Source organism: Mandrillus leucophaeus, unplaced genomic scaffold (assembly GCF_000951045.1).
Source record: "Mandrillus leucophaeus isolate KB7577 unplaced genomic scaffold, Mleu.le_1.0 Scaffold917, whole genome shotgun sequence".
In the NCBI taxonomy this organism is placed as follows: Eukaryota; Metazoa; Chordata; class Mammalia; order Primates; family Cercopithecidae; genus Mandrillus; species Mandrillus leucophaeus.
In genome coordinates this window covers 361,575-369,904 of record NW_012109997.1, presented here as the reverse complement: position 1 = coordinate 369,904, position 8,330 = coordinate 361,575, and the positions used below count along the sequence as shown (strand labels likewise).

Here is an 8,330-nt window from a genome sequence, read left to right as displayed (position 1 = left end):
CCTAGGAACAATAGGCTATACGTATAGCCTAGATGTGTTGTAGGCTATACATATAGCCTAGATGTGTAGTAGGCTATACTCTCAAGGTATGTGTAAGAACACTCTATGATGTTCATACGGTGAGGAAGTTGCCTAATAACACATTTCTCAGAACATATTTCCATTGCTAAGTGACACATAACTGTATTATAATAACCTGGGATTCTTAGCAATTGTATTGGCCATAACAATTGCAAATGGTTGGGACTCAATTCAATCCATCTTAAGCAAATACACACACAAACACACACCCACACCCACACACATACACACACATATATATACACACACACAAGATATTAGAGTACTTCACAGAATTGAAGGAAGAATTGTAAGCCTCAGGGCATCTCTGGCATATTGAAATTGGCACTCTCAGGATACTCTGCTGTCTATCATCTCTGCTTTTCTCTGTATGGCAGGCTTATTCTTTCTGTCTTTGTGACAGGTAAATATATTCTAGGCCTATATTCCTGAAACTCTATATCCATAGAAGAAAGAGATATTCACCATCCTCTAAACATGCATGTGTACATAATAGCTCCAACTCCAACACATACACATGTTCCAGTTAAAAAGCCAGAGGAGTGATTCTTATTGTCCCTTCTTGGATTATTATGCCTACCCCTGGACCAATACCTTGAAGCCTGTTTATAGATTATCAATCTTTCAACTTGGGTCACATGGCACCCCTGGGGTCAAGGGCCAGGTTAGGTTATCAGAGAGGAGGAGGAGATCTACTGGGTGAAGATGTTAAGTACCACAATAACCAAAGAGAAAGTTTGGTTAGAATAATTTGAATGATTACTCTAATTCTTTATATATTTTTGCTTCCCTCCGGGTCAGAGATATAAAAACATTAGGTAGGTACGTGCAAACTCTGGAGTTAACAAGGGCAATATATGGGGGGAATGAGCATGCAGAGAGGCATATTGGAATCCTCAGGAGAAAATTAATTGGAAAATGTTTTCAAAATTGTCAATCTATTCAAATATTTAGTTGAAATTTCAAATTACATTAAGAGAGCTTAATATTTGTATGCTTAGCAAAAGTGACCATGGGTTTATAAAGATTTAGAAAATTAATGTAACAGAACTGACTTTGTTCTATTGACAAAACCCAAACCCTAAAATTGATCCCAAAGTAATGCTTGGAAACGAAACGCTAAATGTCAGCAAATAAGTAATAATTAACTTTCTACATATGTGCCATGTCATATCTAGGGAATATTTAGTAAGTCTTTAGGATATTTCTTGATGATCTCTAATTTCTAATTGAACAACTTGAGATAACATATTCAATCTCTTCTCTATTATGCTTATCACATTGTCACCTAGAGAGATAGAAAGCACAGTATTAGCAGCATTCCTAACAGATGATTCTTGAATACTATTTTTTTTTCCAACAGAAGAGCATTCCTCACACTTCCTTGTAAAATTTCTAATTTTGCCAATTTGATTTAAGTTTTACCTATTGAAGACATGAACTAAGGAAAGAATGTTAGTGACCCAGTCTATCTCCAGAAACATTTAACAAAATGGTGTGCCTGTGATTGTGTTTATTTATGCATGAACATATATGGAGAGGGAACACAGAGCTTATAACAAAATCCAAAACACATCTAAAAAAAAAAATACGCTAAAAAAACATAAAAAAGGGGAAAAACAGAGTTATTGCTTATTTGAATAGAAATATGTCAGCAGCTGCCAGTCTGGAGGCCTTCCCACAGCTGTGCAGAACTTAGCTCTGCGCACGGCTCTTGCCTCTGCTGCTCCCCGGGCTGGGGCTGTTTCCCTCTACAAACACGCCTCCAGTGTTCGCAGCCCTCATCCTGCCTTACAGCCTCTGCAGGCACCCCAGCCTGAGGTCCAAGTGCGGAGACAGGAGCCACTGACTGCCTCCACGCTGGCCGCAGCACACCCCCAGGAACAGAAGCGGATGCTGAGAGAACGCTTGTTCCCACTCATCCAAACAATGCATTCAAACCTGACGGGGAATATCACGGGAATACTGCTGGAGATCGACAACTCTGAGCTGCTGCACATGTTAGCGTTCCCACAGCCTCTCCACTCCAAGGTGGATGAAGCGGTAGCAGTTCTACAGGCTCATCATGCCAAGAGAGAAGCTGCCCAGAAGGTGGGCGCTGTTGCTGCTGCTACCTGTTAGACAAGGAAAAATCGATTCAAAAGCCAATTAACCCCTCATGGAGTTCAGCTCAAGGTTTGAAGACTTCCTAGCTTGTCCTATGGACCTCAACACCAAGAACTACAAATTGCAAATTTAATAGGTCATTTTGTATCAAAACGTCAATTATGAAGTGCCTAGAATTTTTCAATTATACAAATACGGTCTCAGGGTTCTGCTGTGGCCCAGTGTTAACTTTTTTTTTCTATTGTGGGTTTTGATTTGTCCTCCAATAAATTGGTTTATTTCGTGTACCCAAGTCTTAACATTTCTCAATAAAGAAAAAAAATCTCCATAAAAAAAGAAATATGTCAGCAATTTTTACCCTTTGGTCTTAGTTCATTCCACTGGGAACCTGCTAAATACATTGAATACTAATATGAAATGAACAATACTCAGAAATACATATCTGGAGCTTATATGAGCTGAACTCTGTTACATTCCATACATTACCTAATTTAATGCTTGACCACCTTTTGAAAAAGGTAATATCATGCCCATATTACAGTTGAGAATACTGCAGCTCAGAAGCATGAAATACAAAAAAGTAAAATACTTTCCCAGGGTCATATAACAGCAAATGAAAACAACCAAAACCGGGATCTATTTCTAGTTCTCAATCCCATCATGTTGCCAGGAATATGGTAGACACTCAACAAACATGAATTGAACTTAATTAACATGTCGACATGAGGAAAGCGTGATAGCAAGATAAGAATAAACATATCACCTCTCATTAAACTGTTCTTCAAGTAAATAAACTATAATATTCTTTGTATCCCATTCAGTCTCATAAATATGTTTTTCATATTTTAAATTTTAAAAAAATATTTGATTATCCTTTTATTTAAAGTCATCTTAATGGGAACAAGAGACACTGGAGGCTGCTTGAGTGGGGGAAGGTGAGATGGGTGTGTGGGTTGGAATGCTACCTATTGGGTACTATGCTCACCTACCTTGGTGACGGAATCATTAATGCACCAAACCTCAACAACACTCAATTGAGCCATGTAACAAACCAGCACATGTACCTTCTGAACCCAAAATAAAAGTAGGAAAAAAAGTCATCTCAACATTATAATCAGTTGGAAAGAACATGTCTTCAGAATGAGGCAGAATTCCTTAGAAGTCCAAAGCTGTTAAACTATCACATCATTTCTTCTGGGCACTGTACTGCCACTAATGGCAGCATAAGGTCACATTAGCCTCTTAGATGTATATATCACATTGTTAATTACAATCAAGGAAACCTAACTCATCTTCATGTAGGATTCTATTAAACCACATCTTCTTCATTTATAGAGATGCTGCAGGTTTTGGGACACAATTATAGTATATTACTTTTATTTCTATGACATATGAAATGTTAAGTTCAATTTATTCCAATTGTAACCAATTAAGAACTTTAGGATACTGAGTGCTACCTAATATTAGCATTCCTTCCTTTTGTAAAACAAAATGATTGAATTTACAGATTAATCCAAAGGAAATATAAATATAGCTTGAAAAGGGAGAAATTATTATCATTATCTTATCTTTCATCTTCTTATCTCAATGATAAAATTAATAAGTGGTTATTTAGATTACACCTTTTCATTTGCCCTCAGAGGAGAGGGAGGGATTGAATCTTTTTACCTAGTAGAATTAGCCATAAAACATTTCTCCCTGCTGAGGATCTCCTCCCCTTCCAAAAAACAGAAGAAGAAGAAGAGGAGGAAGAGGAAGAAGAAGACGACCACACACTGTGGGCGAAAATCTTTATTACTCTAAATCAACAGAATATAAGTGGGGGGTGGCTGAGGTGAGAGAGAGCAGTAGAGAAGGACATCACCCATGACTATTTTCCTTTAATCCCTGCTGCACCCCCTGAGGCAGCACAGACAATTGGGAATGATTAGACTTTGTCACATTTTAAAGCTATGTGAGAAATTAATTAAACTGTAGGGTTGCTGGAAAGCAACTAAAACAAAATGGAAGATTACTTTTGGTGTGTCCTGAGAAAGAAATGAAGTCACATCATTTAGAAAGCTAAAGGAGTTTCTCTGAAATCTGTCCTGTGCCTTGCAGTCATACGGTTGGGCACTGAAGCATGTCTTATGAAAATCATCAGTCTGGCTTGTTATAAGTAAAAATTTATAAAAGTCTGACTGGAAATATTCTAACTTAAATCACCAAAATCTACTGCAGGCCATGATAGAAATAGAGATAAAATCTGAATCTCTCACAGACCCAAGGGCTGTCCCAGCCTAAGACACAAGAAACACAGGCAGAAAAAGAATCCATGGAATTAGTTTGATAATTATACTTTAACCAATGAATATGTGACAACTGTCAAGGAGAAGGAGCCAAGAAGGAATAAAGTAGGGTAGGGGGAGGTTGCTTATCAACTTTTGAGGTGCCTGGTTTTAAGCTTGGCTAGGGAAAATTATTATGGTTTTTGAAATGCACCCTGAAAAGATAAGATAGGATGCTGGAGAGACACAATCTCAGGGCATAGATAGTGAGGTATTGTCAGTATTTAAAATGAGAGATTTAAAATTCCCAAAGTTAGGGATAAATTTTATTAAACATCTCTTTAATCTTCTTAATATCCTGTCCTTTAAAGATTATCTGAAGAACTGTATTTTAGAACTGATAAATGAAGAGGCATAAGTTTAAGCCTTATTTTAGTTTGAAGATGAAGGGAGATCATCTTATTTAAAATTAAAATGAGAGAACAACTAACCACTGAGGTAACCCTATAATATGATGTTTGTATTTTATATTAATATTTTCTTGTATGAATGAATGTTTTGTTGTTGTTGTTGTTGTTGTTTGAGACAAAGTGTTGGCTCTGTTGCCCAGGCTGGAATGCAACCTACACCTGCCGGGCTCAAGCCATTCTCCTGCCTCAGCCACCTGAGTAACTGGGATTACAGGTGTGCACCATGACACCCAGCTAATTTTTGTATTTTTAGTAGAGACAGTGTTTTACCATATTGGCCAGACTGGTCTTGAACTCCTAACCTCAGGTGATCCGCCTGCCTTGGGCTCCAAAAGTGCTGGGATTATAGGTGTGAGCCACCACACCCAGCCTACAATTAATATTTTAAATTTGCGCTTTATTAACGCTGAATATGGGAGGGGAAAACTAAATATATAATTACATATGTACAAAATAGGTAGCAAGTCCACATCCATGAGCTGCTGTGATCAGTTACAAATGGTCAGTAGTCTATTTAATAAAATTGTGACTTTTACTCCTGTGTCTTTGGTAAGTGTTAAAAAGATATAATGGCATATATCTCCTTATTTTTAGCTGAGATATATAAAAATATTTTCTTTTGAATGAAATAAATGCAACAGAGAGAAGTTACATGGCATGCCTAAATTTGCAAATCATGGAAGAGGGAGACTTTGAATACCTAGCTTCCTTCTGGTACACAAAATATCCTCAATTTCTCCACTTTTTTGCATATTAGAAAAGAATAACAGAGAAACAATATAATATCTAAGCCTAATTAATAATCCATAGTTGGTAGAAATTCACTGTTTGATTTGCTGCCTAAAAGAAAATATTTATGTTCTTTAGTGACAAAGAAAAATAGTAGAAAGAAATCAGGATGATCAAGAAGAAAAATATTAGGAAACTGTGAGAAAGAATCCACAACAGGAAAATTTTTACATCAGTTAAGTGGTTCGATCCAACAAGAGGTATTTGTGCAGACAGATCAGAAGAAATTTACCTGTAAGTTTTAGTTTTTATCATATGTTTAAGGACTCAAGCATTAATAAGTTAATATTGAATATTAATTTCTTGTGATAGTATCCAGGTAATCATTTTCAGAATAATCATCTACTTCTTTAAACAATAAAACATCATTAAAGTGATTTTCTTTTACAATTTTTAAAACTCCCTCTGTAGTATAAAATTGGCAATTAAAACTGTGTTTTATCCTCCAAATTTCTCCCCATATGCTACAAATTAAATATATGTGAAAAGCTCTGGTTAAATATAATAGTTGTGGGGAAAAAAAAAAACAAAAAAAACAAAACACTGTATCTAATGAGTACATAAGAATTGTATGAGACCAGGCACAGTGGCTCACACCTGTAATCCCAGCACTTTGGGAGGCTGAGGTGGATGGATCACGAGGTCAGGAGATCGAGACCATTCTCACTAACATGGTGAAACCCCGAGTCTACTAAAAATACCAAAAAATTAGCCAGGTGTGTTGGCAGGCACCTGTCCCAGTTACTCGGGAGGCTGAGGCAGGAGAATGGCATGAACCCGGGAGGCAGAGCTTGCAGTGAGCCGAGATCACACCACTGCACTCCAGCCTGGCGACAGAGTGAGACTCTGTCTCAAAAAACAACAACAAAAAATTGTCTGAGACATAATCATTAATAATAATATTCTATTATTATATTTATACATGTATGGGAAGGACAAAAGAACTTTTTTCCTCTATCCTCTTATATTCAACAGATAGGGCCTACAAATTAGACTGACAAAAGACAGATTAGCACAAGGCAGAAGACAGAGTTTATTTATGCACACAACATGCATATGCACGAGAGAACTCAGTGGTGAATAACTCGAAGAAGTGGTTTGATTTGGGAGCTTATATACCATCTTAACAAAGAGTGACAAATTTCTGGAGAAGTGGCAAGACAAAAGAAAAGGGGTTTGGGCTTCTAGGGGCAGCAAATTGTCAGAAGATAAATATATGAGAGAAAATAATGGGAGATGCCACGATCTAAATGTCTGTGTGTCCCCAAATGTTATAAGTTGAAATCCTAACTCCCAAGACAATAGCATTAGCAAGCATGGCTGTTGTGGAGGCTATTAGGTCATAAGGGTAGGGCCCTTATGAATGGGGGATTAGTGACTTTAGAAAGAAGGCACAGGGGAGCTCATTTGCACATACTGCCGTATGAATATACAGTGAAAAGACAGTGATCCTCCCACCCAGCCTCTGCAGGAGCTGGAAACACAGACACATGCTACCATACCTGACTAATTATATCTTCTGAGAGTAGTGCATGTGGAGAGGTAATAAACTGTTATCTAAATTATGTGACACTGAAAGTGCATACCATCAGTGAATTCTAAGTGGTTTATGTTTCTATAGAATTCAATTTATTTTCCTGCTAGCCTAAGTCAGAAAATATTGAAATGTTTTGTCTTCAGTGCCAATGTTGCCAAGTGAAGAAACAACCATGGGAATTACAATGAGTTATATAGTCAGATATTGATACATTGGAAACTGAAAGAATTTGGAAGGGGGTAGATCTATTAATCTTCCAAATTTTTCTTGGACCCATGCAATAACTAACAGAAACAGAAAAACAAGTTGTAGACATAATTTAAAGTGACAAAATGCTTAAAATGTATTGAGTTTTGAATAGTTGCACATCATTTTAGTCACTAATTATGTTGCAGTAACAAACAAATCTCAAATCTTGGTGACTTATTTCCCATTCACATGACATATCAGTTGTAGGTCAGCTATGGTTCTGATCCTTTATTTCAGAATCCAGAAAAGAAGAGAGCCCCTTTTAAGGATACATTTTTCCTCTGGCAGAGCAATGGTTGGAGCTATAGTATGGTCCTTTAAGTTCTGCTCAGAAGTAGCATACATCACTTCCCTTTACATTTCAATATTCAAAGCAAGTTATATGATCAATACTGATGAGTGAGGACTTTAAATCCTCTAAAGGATATCATTTTGAACAATAATACAATCTGTTGCATAAACACAACATAATTTCCTATAGCAAGTCAAAATTTCTTTGTTCTTAATTCCTACACAGTATAGTCTATTGTTTCTCCTTACAAAAAAGTTCTAGAGTTCTCCCACTTCTGCTTCCACTGCCACCATCCTTATCCGGGGCACTTCTATTTCTTTTTTCAACCATGATAACAGATTCCTAGGTGGTTTCTTCTCTTCATGCCTAGCCTCTACCTTCAATACACTCTCTAAAATAAGGGCCAACTCCTTTAGATGTAAATAGATTCATGCTAGTGTTTAAAACTTTATCATCATTTTTCTTTCACTCATAACAAACCAAAACTCTCCCCTATGTTGTACAAGGCCCTGCATCACTGCTTTTGTTTTCCTCTCTTA

At 36.9% G+C, this 8,330-nt stretch overlaps 1 pseudogene; it reads left to right on the top strand.

The window, feature by feature from the left end:
* Positions 1-719: 719 nt before the first annotated feature.
* On the top strand, positions 720-2,458 carry LOC105531866 (annotated as a pseudogene).
* Positions 2,459-8,330: the final 5,872 nt, after the last annotated feature.